Below are 15936 nucleotides of genomic sequence, written 5' to 3'. Positions count from 1 at the left end.
ATCACTCTGTCACCAGGCTGGAGTGCAGTGGTATGATCCCACCATACTGCAACCTCCAACTCCCTGGTTCAAGCCTCAGCCTCAGCCTCCTGAGTAGCTGGGATTACAGGCACATGCCACCATGCCCAGCTAAGTTTTGTATTTTTAGTAGAGACAGGGTTTTACCAGGGTGAGTAAGTTTCTAATCTCAAAATGAAGAAATAAATCTAGAATTGATAATTTTGCATATGTTTTAATTTTATAATTGGAATAAAAATGTGTAGTTGTTTGGTAGTTTTAGGTATGCCCTGTGTTTTTTTCTATTATTGCTGTTTATTAAATAGATGACTTGATAAACTATATTTCTATTTGACTTATTAAGATATGTGGTTAAGTACTTAGAAAGATTTTACTTATGAACATATATCGTTAGGTATTTGAAGTGTTTTAAAAGAGTAGCAATATCACATAAGTAAATATATTTTTAAATGCTTACTAAAATTAATTAACTTAAAATTAGACTACTTTTTAATGAAATTTAATTAGTTTGTCAAATACTTAATTGAGCATTAGAAATAAGTGAAACATTTTCTAATTTTTATAATGTAAAAATAATGTTAATGTTTCAAATAAATCATTTTAAATGTATATGTTTTAAAATAAATACCAATTAAAATATGAATAAATAAAACACATAATATGCCAGAGATCTGTTTCCATATATACTGTATTAAAAATCAAAAATAAAATCTAATTCAATCTATTATTAATTCTATGTATTAAAAAATGACTTTTGTGCAATATAAAATGGCCAAATCAAATGATTTATCCAACTCATTAAATGATGATGGAACCTATCAAATATTATGATTGATTCAAAGAACATTTGATGAACTAAGTATACATAGGCAAAGCTAGGGTAAGATTGATGGGTTAGTTTCAAAGCAAGTTAAGGCCCAAAGGGGACTTAAGCTTTTGGGATTATATGATAAATCATTACGAAATTATTTCCATCTTTACTGAACAAAAGTCTACAAGTTAACATAATTTCTATAAGTTTGGAGTTGTTGGTCAACAGGAGGTGGTGACTTGAACTAAATACATTCCCTTTGATAAAACTTAGATAGTTATTCTTGTGTACGACATTCCAGATATCCTTGCCTAAATTTTTGACCTATTTCCAAAATGCAGAAAATGTTTCTGATGGCCTCTTAATACTCTGAAGATTATTCTTGATACAAAATGCTAGTATCATCAGATTTGGCATGATATATGTTTACAAATATATGTGCAGAAAGCTTGTTAGTTGACCATACAGGCTCCTTCAGGAGGACCATACAGACCATAAAGGACAGCAATGAAGAGTGCAAAATTAACTTCTATTATAAAGTTTTCATTAAAAAATCTGAGACTGGATTTTTAGCTTCTACTATTTGTAATTCTATCCAAAAGAAGGAAACTAAAGTACACGAAACACTTCCCACCATATTTTACCTGTAGTACTTATAACTTTGGAGAATTCTTGCTAGGAAATCACTCTCCTTTCTTCCTGTGAAACTGGGACCCATGAACCAGGCACCACACCCATTCTTGGGAGGCCTCCATGGACTAGGAATTGGCTCCATATACAAACCATTCATTATTCTTCAAGAGTCATGTCTGATAAAATGACAATCCTTCTCAAATAGGACACACCATACATAGCCTTGATTGTTCAATTTATTTGATCAATTTTATCCTGGTTTAAAAAAATCCCACTAAATTTGTGTAAATCACTACTGCCATAAAAAGCAGGAAAACTCAGTAAAATATATGTTTCTGAATTGCAAGTTGGTCAGTGGCATGCAAATGTCATTCTAAATAATTCATTTCACTTCACAAACACATAGTTTGCTAAACTGAGGGTTAGACATTGGTGAAGAAGAAAAAGAAAGGGAATTATCAGATATCTATGAGTAATATAGAATATTTAAAATAATTCCAACAATATGACCAACCAGTAACTACAAGCAAGTCTTCCTCATTAGTTTATTAAGTCTTGCTTATTCCAAAGAATCTTGGATCTGCAGTCTACTCTCATAACACAGCCTACCATGGCAGACTGAAAGTTTTCTCAGCCATATCATTATGAAAATCTGTAACCAAAGAGTCTGTTTTAATGAAGCACAATTAGTGGACAATTAAATAATTTCTAACTAGCTGAACAATGTAACATTAATTACTAAGAATAATTTTAATCTTATTTACTTTTGCTTCTAATTCTTCTATGCTATATGATGGATCTAGTTTGTGACCAGGTGAATGAACATGTTAAATCTGTCACACTAAGGTATAATGGGGTGCCTGGTTAAAGGAAATTGTTTTAGGTGTTCTTGTGAAGACTATACACTTTTGTGCTTAGTTGTTCCTGTTCCGTGAAACATATTTGTCAAGCAGGAAAAATAATTGCAAACTACATACAACTTTATTAAGCTTTGGACTTTTATTCAATAGTAAATACTGAACTGAACTAAGTACTTTACCCTAGATTATTACTTATTAAGTATTAGCACGTATCAAATCCACCTGGAGGGCAAAGTGATGCGCTTCTGATTCAGTAGGTCTGGGCCTGAAAGCTTACATTTCTCTTAAGTTTCCAGGTAAAGCTAAAATTGTTGGTTCAAGGCCCATACTTTTTAAACTATCAAACTATTTTTTAATTATTTAACTATTTAACTTATTTCAAGTTGGCCTTTTATAAAATCTGGTCGGCCTTTTGATACAATGATAGAGGTAGGAATCTGAGAAATTCTAGATAGCCAGGGGCAGATCCCTCGCAAAACCCCCACCTCCGAGCTACAAAGCCTGAAACCCATGGCCCAAAGAGAGAACTTCCATCCCTGTGTATCCGCTCTCTCCCGATTGTTTTTTTCTGAATAAAGTCTTCTTACCAATTGAATGTTGCCTTTTCCATAACTAACTACGGCTTGCTTTGCCCTAATTCTGTGCTTATAAAGACCCCAGACTTAGCCAGCAGTGAGGACAAGTGGCTGGATGTTGGAGAGAGACAGTTTGACTCCAGAGACAGGAGCTGGATGTCAGAAAGTGGCAACTTGACTTCAGAAGAGAGACACAAGGAGGGGACTTAACATCAGAGGGGAGCAACCTGCCTTTCCGCTTTCTGCTCCATCTCTCCTCTCTGCTGACAGCTACTTTCATCACTCAATAAAATTCTCCACATTCACCAACCTTTAATATGTGTTTGTGACCTCATTCCTCTTGGGCACGGAACAAGAATTTGGGATGCACCAAGTGCAGGCACCCACAAAAGCTGTTACAGTAACTCTTTGACCTCACTGGCATAGGGCAGCCACCCCATGCAATGGGGAGGCAAAGAACCCACTGAGCTGATAGCACACTGCTTTCTCTGTGGATGGTGGAGCTAAGAGAGCATTGTAACACGCTCTCTGGGGTCATGGGCAACCCCCCACCTGGATGCTGCCAAGAGGCCTACATGAAGTTTGCTCCCGTCAGCAGTAAAGCAGCCAGCCAGTTCCTTCACTTGCTCGCCTGCATACTCCCTCCTGCGAGAAGCGGGGCACAGTGGACCTGAAGAAGCAGAGTTTGCTTCTGCAGGAACCTAAGTTGCTGGCCAGTTCCTGAGCTCATTTGCTTCAGTTCCTGTACTCATTCACGTGTGTGCTCCCTCCCACAAGAAGCTGAACAGGGTGGGCTAAGTAAACGGTGCACCCCTCTTCTGAGTCCCACAAAGCGTCAAGAAAATATCCTGCATCACTTTGTAAACTGATGTCACTAAAAGGACATGTTGCCTACCTTTTAGACGAATTTACAAGTTTGCATAATGTTTAGACATCGACTATGCCATGTATCTCTGTAATTACTATCAGTTCTAACCTATCAAACACCAGGTTAATGGCAATAAAAAAATAACAGAATAAACAAGTGTTCCCAGCAACATGGTGGTTATGCCAGCTATTAATTTATTGCCTTTCAGATGCAAATTCACTATTGCCTGCTCTGAGAAAAAGAATCTGGGCCCTTTAAAGAGCTGCCAGAGTGTAAAACTTGCCAGCCGAGGGTGATGGAGAGATGCTGGAGGTAGAAGGGATTTCATTCCAGATCTAGTATACGCTCTCATCAGTGAAAAACCCCTTCTCCAACACCTGGCTCCTGTTCAGAGCAGCCAGAGACCATCAGCTTCCTTTTGCACTCCTTTCAGATAGTTTAGCGGTTGAGCCCCTCTGGAAAAATAATGGCTTTCCATGACACCCCAGAGGATAAATTTTCTGCCAGCCCAAAAAGGCATATTTTCAGCAATTTCTTCCAGTACTGCCACAGCAACTATTCTGCCACCCAGTGAGCAACATTCTTTTATTTTCTTTTTTCTTTTCTTTGATTTCCAACTTATGCAGGATGTAGGATGTGCAGTTTGGTACATAGGTAAAAGTGTGGGATGGTGGTTTGCTGCATAGATTATCCCATCACTTAGGTATTAAGCACAGCATCCATTAGCTATTCTTCCTGATATGCTCCCTCTTCCCATACCCTGCCCTCTAACAGGTCCTAGTTTGCATTGTTCTCTTCCTGGTGGTTCCTCAAAGACCTAGGGGTAGAAATACCATTTGACCCAGCAATCTCACTACTGCAGATATGCTCAAAAGAATATAAATAACTATCATAAAGACGTATGCACGTTTATGTTCACTGCAGCACTATTCACGATAGAAAAGACATGGAATCAACCTAAATGTCCTTCAGTGATAGACTGGAAAAAGAAAATACAGTACATATATACCACGGAATACTATGCAGACATAAAAAGGAATGAGATCATGTCCTTTCCAGGGACATGGATGGGGCTGGAAGTCATTATCCTCAGAAAACTAATGCAGGAACAGAAAAGTAAATACTGCATGTTCTCACTTATATGGAGGAGTTGAGTGATGAGAACACATGGACACATGGTAGTGAGCCACATTCCTACCCTTTCCAATAAGGTTTGAGTCTCATCTTGGTAGGGAGGGAGCAGTCTTACTGGATGCTCTGTTTCAACCCCAGGGATTGGAAAACACTCCCTTACTATTGTATCAGCTAATCCTGTACTCTATAAAATTCTTGTCATTTATTGCAATCCCATCCCTCTTTACACAAATCCCCTGTTAAAGTTAATAACTTTTACATCAAACTTTCTCTGTTCAAATTACTGTGTTGTTTTCTTCCTCTAGATTGGATAACTGATACAATTATGTTAAATAATTTTTCATAAAATATTATTAAATCCATTCCTTTAGTGTCAAAGCATTTAGAATTTACAAATTACTGAGATTTAATTATACAAATTATACATATTTACAATCTAGGTGAAGGCACTCAAGAGATATTTAAACATCCCCCCTGCCCCTGACACCAGTTTAAAGACAGACAGAAAGGAAAACCCTTTGTTAGCACAAAGCAATCACCAAAACATTAGTACTGGGGTTGAGAAATTGATATCCCCTATGGCACTTTGGCATGCTAAGTACTTTGAACTAAAGGAGCTGAACGACCGTAGAAGCAACCTTAGAACAAACACCTCCTTGACCTCCTCCTGCTCTTCTGTTTCTTACCCTCGTTCTCCTGCAAAGTGCAAGGAGGGGCTCATCCTGAACTTCCCATATCTGTCTAAAGATTGGCCCTCCAGAAGGAATGCAGTAGTCATGAGGGCTTTTCCTGGGAATCTCATTAACTGGAAAAGTAACAGTATCACAGGGGAGGAAACCGAACGTTGACACCATGCCCAGGCAGACTTTATCACAGACAATCACCTATTTTTCTGAGATTGTTTATTACCCGAGAGACCTTTTGTTTGCATAACAAGACAACCTTTGTTTACACTGCATTCTCTCCCCTTACACTCCCACAGCTTGTGTCACCACCATCCCCAGAATCCCCGGGCCTCTATTCCTTTCTTCAGCTCCAGAAGCTATGTATGTTTCAATCATCTGCCCCCTTTTCAAGTCTCATATTTTGTGGGACTCCTATGTGTATGCACATAATTAAAACGTTTTTTCTCCAGCTAATAATTATCAAGCCTTCAGAGAATAAAGAAAGTTTCCTTTTTCGGTATTAGTAATCTCCAGTCCCAACATTCCATTCCTCATTCCCAGCATGCACACACACATTTCCATGCTGCTTTTCAACAAAAACTTTTATTTCCTGCAGTGTAGCAAAATAACATGATTCTAAGCTCTCTTTTATGAAATCTGTTAGCTATTATAATTCCTTCACTCCCTTTCCACTTTGTAATAAACTTTTCCCCTGTCCATTAAAAAAATATAGGCTTTAGTAGAATGCTTAAAAAATAAACATCCATATAAAAAATTAAAGTCATGGGTAAATCTATAATTTAGACATAACTCGTGTTAACATTTTGGCTTATTTTCTCTTTGTCTTTGTGAAATTACATTAGTCTTGGATTTGTTTCTTTCTTTTTCTACCCGTATCACAAAAGACGCTCCTCTTTATCCATGGCTACTATTTTAGCATGCTTTAAAGGCCATCACAGCTGATATGTCAAACTATAGTCATAACTTCCCTAAAATTATCACCTTCTTCTTTCAATGATGCAGACACTACAAGGTAATAAAATGTTAAGATATTATAACCTGTTTAGTATTTGATTCTTATACTTAACAATGAATACAGAGATTTCAGGGAAGAAATAAAGTTGATATTGTCTGGATATTTGTTCCCTCCAAATCTTGTCTTGAAATTTAATCCCCAGCATTGGAGGTGGAGCTTAGTGGGAGGCATTTGGATCATGGGGGCAGATCCCTCATAAATGGGTTTGTGTCATTCTCCTGGGATTGAGTGAGTTCTCACTCTTAGTTCTTCCAAGATCTGGTTGTTGAAAAGAGTCTGGAGTCTCCCTTTACTCACTTATTCCTTCTCTCTCACTATGTGATGCCTTCTCTCCTTTCCCTTCTGCCATGAATGAAAACTTTCTGAAGCCCTCATCAGAAGCAGATGCTGGCAACATGTTTGTACAGCCTGCAGAACTGTAAACTAAATAAACCTCTTTTCTTTATCAATTCCCCAGCCTCATAGTATTCCTTTACAGCTATGTAAATGGACTAAGACAAGAGTTGATCCCCTTCAACCACAGAGAAAAAATCTTCTACTTTATTGAATTTTCTTCATTTACAAACAAATCTCTAATAATGATTATAGTATACAGAGAATTAAAGAAAACAATTAATCATATGTGCTAACTTAGAAAAAGAATGCACATGGAATGGCAAAATAGAGAAGGCTTCGTGTGAGTGTGTTGGGGGGAGGCAGGATAGGGTATCTGGGTCTTTAAAAAAATGCTTGACTTAAGCCGAGAGGGATGTGAGAGGACTTTAATAAAAGCACAGAGATAGAAATACACAAGAGTTATAAAAACAACAAGTAGTCTTATATGATTGCAACTTGGCATATGTAATTTAGTGGAAGCATTTTGTACTTCTGAAACAAATTAGTAACACTTCCTTTAATAGGTTTATAATTATGTAAACCTATCTAAATCAATCATTTGCACAACAAAATGAATCAATTAATATTTACAGCTGTGGTTATTGAGGCACAAATGTAATTTTAAATGTTGTCAAGTAACATAATGATTTAGTTTCATGACTCAGACCAAGTGAGTACTTCTGATTTCTTTTTAAGAGAAAGTTTAAAAAATAAAAAACTTACAACTTCTGGAACAAAAAGTATAGGAGAAAATCTTCATGACAAAGGACATGACAATGTGTACTCGCATATGACACCAAAGCACAGGAAAAAAAATAAAACGTGGGTCAAAGGTTGAGGGAAAACAAAAGAGGGAAGTACCTTGGGAGCCAGAAAAGGCTACACAGAGGAAGTGACACTTTAACTTGGCTTTGGTGGAACTTTCTAAAGGTAGAGAAAACGTAGAATGAGAGTAGAGGCAAGACTGTGAGTCCAGGTATGAAATTGGGAAAGGTTCTCAGGAGTGAAAAGTCTGGCCAGGTGCGTTTCAGACAGCTTGAGAACTTTCCATTTCATCCACAGGAAGAAAAACTAAATTTCCAGTGAATTAACACAAAGTTTCTTTTGATTTCTTATATTGAGATAAAAGTTATAATTCCACTATAACTCTACAAAGCAATGGCCTTTTCCCCTCTCTCTCTTTTTCTTTTCTTTCAATCTTGTGGTCAGAAGTCTGGAACACAGAGTTGCTAAAGAAAGTTTTACTGAGGTAGCTGGGTTTCAATGCTTAGTACTAAATTAGTCTTACTATACTGTCGAACATAAATTTGCACCTCTCTAATATCGGCAAAAGCACATTTCATGATGGGGGTAGACTTGTAGATGTGGGAGGATGGTGTTTACCTATGTTGCCATTTCATCAAGAACATTGAATGTTTGAAACCATTAATAATTTGGCAAGTTAGGGTTGAGGACAGGCAAAAAGACAGCACCAGAAGGCTTTGCACATTGCTATGACTAAATAATGTGATAATTTTCTTCCCTTTTCCTTCAAAGCTACGCATGCAAATAAAACTGATTTCTGCATTAATAAACCAGCCCACAATAACTAGAAATACCAACAGAAAAATTTTACACGTCATAAGATTGAAGAGGGAATCACTAAAGTGCATTTTTATTCATTAAAATTCCTCCAAAAAGCAAAATTCTGAGAAGCACAGTTCTAATGTTTTACAGTCTGACATATTAACATCTGTAGAAATTATACAAATAACCTTTTGGTAATAATTGGCATTATAAATAGCAATATTCTTATAATCTATAGTGCTGTTTAATTTCTGTGTAAAAAATATAATTTCATTTTCATACAGCAACACAACTTTTTAATCTTTATTCAGTTTCAGTTTAGTATATTTTTAAAACATAATGCTACAAAATTTCCCAAGATTTATAGATTTCCTTTGAAAAGAGAACATTAAAATCACCAGATCTAATGTGAAACCAACAAGAAAGCATCATTTTACAATCAGCTTCATAGTATTAGGAGAATTCCTTGGGACTAAACTTTGCCCTAATTTTATTTTCATCTTTGTAAGAAAGGATACCCAACAGCATTTATAGATATTCACAAGTAAACAAGTGTTTATCTAATTGACCATGTTTCCAGCTACAAGTCCATCTTCATTGAAAGAGAAAACATTTCTTCCTGAGTGTCAAGGCCTTCTTTTGCTTAGTATTTCCTGGAAATTAGAACAGACAGTTTGAAATCATGTATAATGACATAAGACAATAGAACTCTGTCACTTAAAAATCTGACCCATGCATGATAGTCTCTGAATACTGCTTTGGAGATTTATTTTTTTCATTAGAATCCGAGTTATTTTTATAATTTCCTACAGGAACCATTCAGAACAGAACAAGGTTCAAAAGGAAGGGCAACTAGTAAAGTTACAGAAACTCTTTTAGAGTTTTCTTCTATGAAAGTATCTCTATGATATCACTGTAATTTTAAGGGACAAATTGTAATTGTAGATAAGAATGAGGTCATATTAAATTAAATTATTCTGAAACAATTTCAGCATATGATAAAATGGTTTTGAAGACATATTCTCATCTGTTCACTAGTGGAAAACATTTAAAAAATCTAGAACCCACATTGTGTGAGCATGAGTATTGACAGAAGAGAATTAAAAAGAAAATGAAAGCTTGTTAATTGGAAAATAGTAACGGGGGTGATTAGAATTTTACACCCTCAAGCATTATTCAAGTACAAGTAAATGAAACCTGATGTAGGTAAATAATTTTAGGACGGATTGTAAAAATGAGACCACGCAGAATGTCCATGGAAAAGTTGGAATTACGAATTCTTGCCTCTTTTATTACAAAGAGCCAGTTTTCCATCAGTTATTCTTCATTTAACCACTGATTTCAGGGATGGAAGAGAATATGTATTCATGAAAATCTTCAAATAGGCCATTTTTCTGTCTTAAAATCTCCAGTATAAAAGAGCTTTATGTGTGTGTGTATGTTTTTTTTTTAGAATAATACAAGTCCAAGGTAGGAAGGAACATATTGTTTCATGTAACAATAAGAATGGAAATTGATTTGTTTCTCACTTCCTGAATTTTGTTGAATCCATCTTTATCTTAGTCATCTGACTCATTTCCTTGCCTAAATTAGAACAAAACTTGAAATTTATTTATAATTTCATTCAGGCTAAAATTAATTCAGTGAAAATGTCCCATTACCTATGATACCCTCCTCTTTCTTTTAGCTGGAAGTTGCTCTAGTCACATCACTTCTCATGAAGGAAATTAGACCAGATCGGCCCATCACATTGTCTTCCAGGTAGAAGCTTAATATGCTTAATGAAGAAAAAGTTTAGGAAGATTTAAAAAGAAATGGTAAATAAAAAATACTATTAATAAATCAATACAAATTGAAACTAATAAAAACGTTATCCAAAAAGTTTGATAATAAAAATAGCAAATCTAACATTCCAAAACAAATATTTCCCTTTAACAATTATAGTATTATTACTCAGAAGAGACTTGAATTTTTTTTTTTTTTTTTTTTTTTTTTTTTTTTTTTTTCTTTTTTTTTACCACAGTAAGAGCAGAGATACAATTGTAGTGGTAGAACAGAAAGTTCTTATTGATGTCTTTCTGTTAAAAAGGTCCTGAAATCTAAAATCTGTTCTGGTCTTATTGTTGCCACATTGCAAAAACTGTAATATGTAAAAGACACTCACTCCTAAATTGTTAAATTAAAAATAGTAACACCATTACAAATTAGCTGGCTCAGATACTGAACTTGGAGTGCTCCATAGGTTGACTTGGCAACTTTCATCTCCTGAATTGAGAAATTAATCTGTGTCATTTAAGAAATTGCTTGGGAATATTTGCTCAGCAAAAACCCCCTACTGGTTGCCACACACACCAGAAAATGCCATGATTTTATATATAATGAAAGACTGAAAGAATCCAAGAATTTTGGATTGGTCCCAATACCTGGTAAGCTTGGCTTGAAACATGGGAATGGTGGATCAGAAAAGAAACCTCAAAATTGCAACTGAATGTCATCTTGACTTCTCTGTAGCAAGGAGACAATTGTTAGGCTAAAATAATTGTTAGACTATGCCAAAGAAATAAAAATAAAGCAAATAAAATATTAATGCTGAGTATATAATTGACTGATTATTTGTAAATATTTTTCAGATTCATTATGGCATGAGGAGTATATAGCTTTCCCATTTGGAATATATAACATTGTAGGATAGAGAGATGACATATAAGGAAACAAAACACTGGAAGAATAGTAATGAAATCAGAAATGGTAAAATTTGACCATGGTAAAAAATGGTAAATAGTTTGGAAGATAAACATAATTTATTCAATTTAGATTTAGTGAGCACATTCTTATAAAGAGACATTTTAGTGGAATATTCCATAGGTAAATGGATTTACAAAACTACAGCTTCAGTGGAGTTAGAGATATACATTTAAAATCTTAAAAACAGGTGTAGTTAGTTTTGTGATGTATCTCTTTAGAGGATAGAAAGTTAATGAAGGATTACTTCCTCTGGAATTAGCAGAATTATGAGCTAATAGAAGTTGAATAAGCACTGTGTGATTTCATAGAGTCACAGGAGTTCACAAAATATAAATTCTATAACTGTGTCTCCTGAGTTTGAAGCAGGTTTAAGAGTACAGGATTTGAGAATAACCATACTGAATTTTGCTGGTGTGATTTTCACTGAATGTTGTAGGTGGCAACAAGATTTCAAAGCAGTAAAGAGGAAATAAAATTTGCCAAAATGACTAGTAGAAATACAGCACTAATATGAGATAGTCTATAATAAAAGATAGCTAGGGAAAAATAACTCTGTTTTTAAAAAGCATTTACTTTATTTTATTGTTTTTTGTTATAGAAGAAATCTCAACTCCTTTACAGGCATGGATAAAAAATCTATTTTCAGTACACATTTGAGAATGTGTGGGCTAAAGAAGTAACGATTTAATGAACAGCAGAATATTAGGCCAGGTTTTATTTCTTCTCCAGAAAAAAAAAGCAGTTCTTCTTTTCTCCCTGTTTTACAGGGGTGGGGGTCTTTACACTTGTCACTCTCTGTAGCCAGGTGGTTATTCTTCCCCCATTTTTCATTAATGTGCTCTGTCGTACAATCTAAATGATTCACATGCTGCTCATTATTGCTAGCCTATTCTTTGTAGCTCCAAATTTCAAGGATATTTTACCACATTCCTCATGTATCTTTAGCATTTCCTTCACTCTGCCCTTAAGGAGGCACTATCTCATCTTTTAATGCTTTTAACTCCTGAGTTTCCTCTAAAATTTTTGTTTTTGTGAAATAACGTCTTCCTTAAAAAATGTCCTTTACCTTTTCTGATAGAATTCTGCATCCGTCGATTTTATTATATTTTTAGTTATTAAAAATACTAAAAAGGACAGGCTTGCAATAAACAGAACATAATACTTGCATGCAACTTATTAAAGCCAGTTACATGGAGGCAGGGTTAAAGGGATAACAATTAGTTATTTTAATACAAGGGTAAAAATGTTTTCATTCAAATCAGTGAAGAATTTTACTTTCTTTCTTAAGAATTTAAAACAAACTTCTCGTTTTATTTTCTGACAAGTATTTGTGTCATTCTATGTCACTACTTAATTCTTTGTCATTAGTTGAGATCAGAGCCATATGCTTTGAAACTAAATAATCAAGTAGCAGAGTTCAAATTCTATTTTGAAAGCTGTCACCTGTTGTGAAATTTGAGTAACATTTTAAATTTAATTATAAAGCAACGCCGGACTGATTAAAAACGAAACAGATAAAGAAGAGGTAATGATAGAGGACACTAGTGGATTATATAATTATAATATAATATGTAGTATAATAATTTTATATAATAATTCACTAATGCCCATATATACTAGGTATGTAATTCACTAGTATTCTTGAAGTCCTGGGCCCTGAGATTTTGATGCTCCCTTTTATTTCCTACTTCACTGAAGAGAGAGAGGGGATCAGCTGGAATTCCCTCATAAGATTCTCATCCCTTTCCTCAACACCTCCATTGACATATATGTGAGTGCGTATATATATGTATACATACGCACTCACATATATGTATACACAAATATATACACACACTATATATAGTATATATATGCATTATAGGTTAACAGTAGTTAAGTTTGGGGGTAGTATATACAAGCACAGTATCTATACATAGTGCATATATAGTCTATATATATTTTGTGTGTATATATATGTGTGTATATATGTATATATAGTGTATATAGGGACTATATAAGTATATATATAGTATATATGTATAAAAATGCATATGTATACATTCCGTGTATATATATATATACTATATATAGTATATACATAGGTATGTATGTATACAAATATGTATATACACAGTACAGTATATATGTATATACATATGTATGAAATATACTATACATATAATATATAATATAATATAAATATAATATACTATATATGTATATTATACATACATACATACATACTGTATTGCATGAGTTCACTTACACATGGATTTTCTTCCTACTCCGCCATTCCTGGGACAGAAAGATCAACTCCTCCTCTTCCTGCTCTTCCTTAGACTATGCAAAACAAGGATGAAGACCTTTATAATGATTCATTTCTACCTAATGAATAATAAATATATTATTCTTCCTTTTTATTTTCTAAATAACACTTTTTTCTCTTGCTTACTTTATTGTAAAAATACAGTACAGAATACTTAATTTATAAAATATCTGTTAATTAACTGTGTATATTATTGATAAGACTTCTGATCAATAGCAGGCTATCAGTAGTTAAGTTTGGGGATATTAAAAGTTATACACAAATCTTCCACTACATGCATGGGAGTGTTGACACCCCCAACCCTGCATAGCTTATGGGTAAATGTCTTAGAATATTTGTGTTGCTCTAAGCAAATAGCTGAACCTAGGTAATTTGTATTTCAAGAAATGTTAAAGTCAGTCCTTCAGAGAACATGGCTCATACTTCTGCTGTCTGAAATGTTGGTAATCTATCTGGTGAGAGCCTCAGGCTGCTTTCAGTCATGGCACAAGGCAAAGGGGAGGCAGCATGTGCAGAGATCACATGGTAGGAGGAGACTGTACATTGAACTCAGTGCTGCCTTAGCACTGAGTGCTTGTGCTGAGTTGGGCTCAGAGAATAAGCAAGGGGGAAGGAGATTTCATGGTCTTTTTAATAATCAGCTCTCATGGGAACTAATAAGTGAGAACTCAGTCACTCCCTTCCTCCTGAAGGAGGTATTAGCCTATTCATAAGCGATCTTTCCCTGCTACCCAAGTACTAGCTATTAGGCCCCACATCCAACATTGAGATTAAATGTCAACATGAGGTTTGGGAAACAAATACCCAACTTCTAGCAGTGAACTCTACATATCTTTACCTGGAGAAAAGACAAACTAGGGAGGGTGGCGCGAGATGGCTGAACAGAAGCTTGCATCATTCATCACCCCCACAAGATTACCAAATTGTTACAACTGTGAACAAAAGTACCATCACAAGAACTAAAAATCAGGTGAGCGATCACAGGATCTGGTTTTAACTTCACTGAAAGAGACGTGAAGAGGGCAGGAAAGACAATCTTGAAGTGCCAATGCCATTCTACTCCATCCCCAGATTCTCAGCAGACTTGGAGCACAGAGAATCTGTGCACTTAGGAGAGAGGGCAGTGATTGTGGGGATTTGCAGTGAACTCAGTGCTACCCTGTCATAGAAGAAAGCAGAACCAGTCTGTACTAAGCTGACATGCACACACGGAATAAGCATTTGGAATAACTCTGGCCAGAGGTGGGTTGCCCATCTCAGAGGTCAGAGCTTGACTTCCAGCAAGCCTTACCACCATTGATTGGCTGATGAGCTCTGGAGGGCTAAGTAAACTTGAGGCATAGTCTAGGCCACAAGGACTGCAATTCTCGGCAAGTACTGGTGCTGAGTTGGGCTCAGGGCCAGTGGACTGGGGGCGAGGCATGTGATCTACTGAGACACCAGCCAAGGCAGCTAAGAGGGTGCTTGTGTCACTCCTCCCACCCCTGCAGCAGCCATGTGGCACAGAGAAAACCTGTGTACTTGGGAAAGTGAGAGCACAGTGACTGGTACCTGTACATTGAACTCAGTGCTCCCTTAGCACAGCAAAGACCTGGTAAGATTCATCACCTGCTGACTAAAGAGACCCCGGCCCCTAAATAATTAACAGTGATAACTAGCTTTGAGGCTCTGAGATTTGCTGGCTTCAAGTGTGACCCAGCACATTTTCGGCTGGCTTGGCTACAGTGCAAGTTTCCTTCTGTTTGAGAAAAGCAGGGGGAAAATTAAAGGGGACTCTGCCTTCCACCTTAGATACCAGCTTGGCCACAGTGGGGTAGATCGCCAAGTGGGATCTTGGGATCCGTGAGTCAAGGCTTAAGCTCTTGGTCATCACTGCTGGACCTCTTCTGGAATAGAAGGGAGCCCACTCCTTGAAGTCTGAGCCCCAGGCCTGGGAGCATTCACCACAAACTGACAGAAGAGCCCCTGAACTTTGAGTGAACATCAGTGGTGGCCTGGCAGAAAGCCCCATGGGCTGGTGGTGGTAGTGGTCATAGGGAGAGAATCCTCTGCTTGTGTAAAAGGAAAAGAAAAGTGGGAAAAACTTTGTCTAGTGGTTTTAGTGCCAGTTTAGCTACAGCAGAATAAAACACTAGATACGCTTCTAAAGTTTTTATTTTAATTTCTGCCTCCCAGACAGCATCTCTGGACCCACCCAGGGTTAGGGGAATCATCACTCTGAATGGAGAGAAACCAACCTGGCCGACTTTGGCACTTGCTGGTTGTAGGGACCCAGGGCCTCATGTGAACTTAGGTGGTAGCCAGGGAGTGGTTACAGTAGGCGAGACCCAGTGCTGTGATGG

This window comes from Sapajus apella, unplaced genomic scaffold (assembly GCF_009761245.1).
Source record: "Sapajus apella isolate SASKATOON/1434 unplaced genomic scaffold, GSC_monkey_1.0 scaffold8, whole genome shotgun sequence".
NCBI lineage: Eukaryota > Metazoa > Chordata > Mammalia > Primates > Cebidae > Sapajus > Sapajus apella.
The sequence above is the reverse complement of the archived record's forward strand: the minus strand, read 5'-3'. Positions refer to the sequence as shown.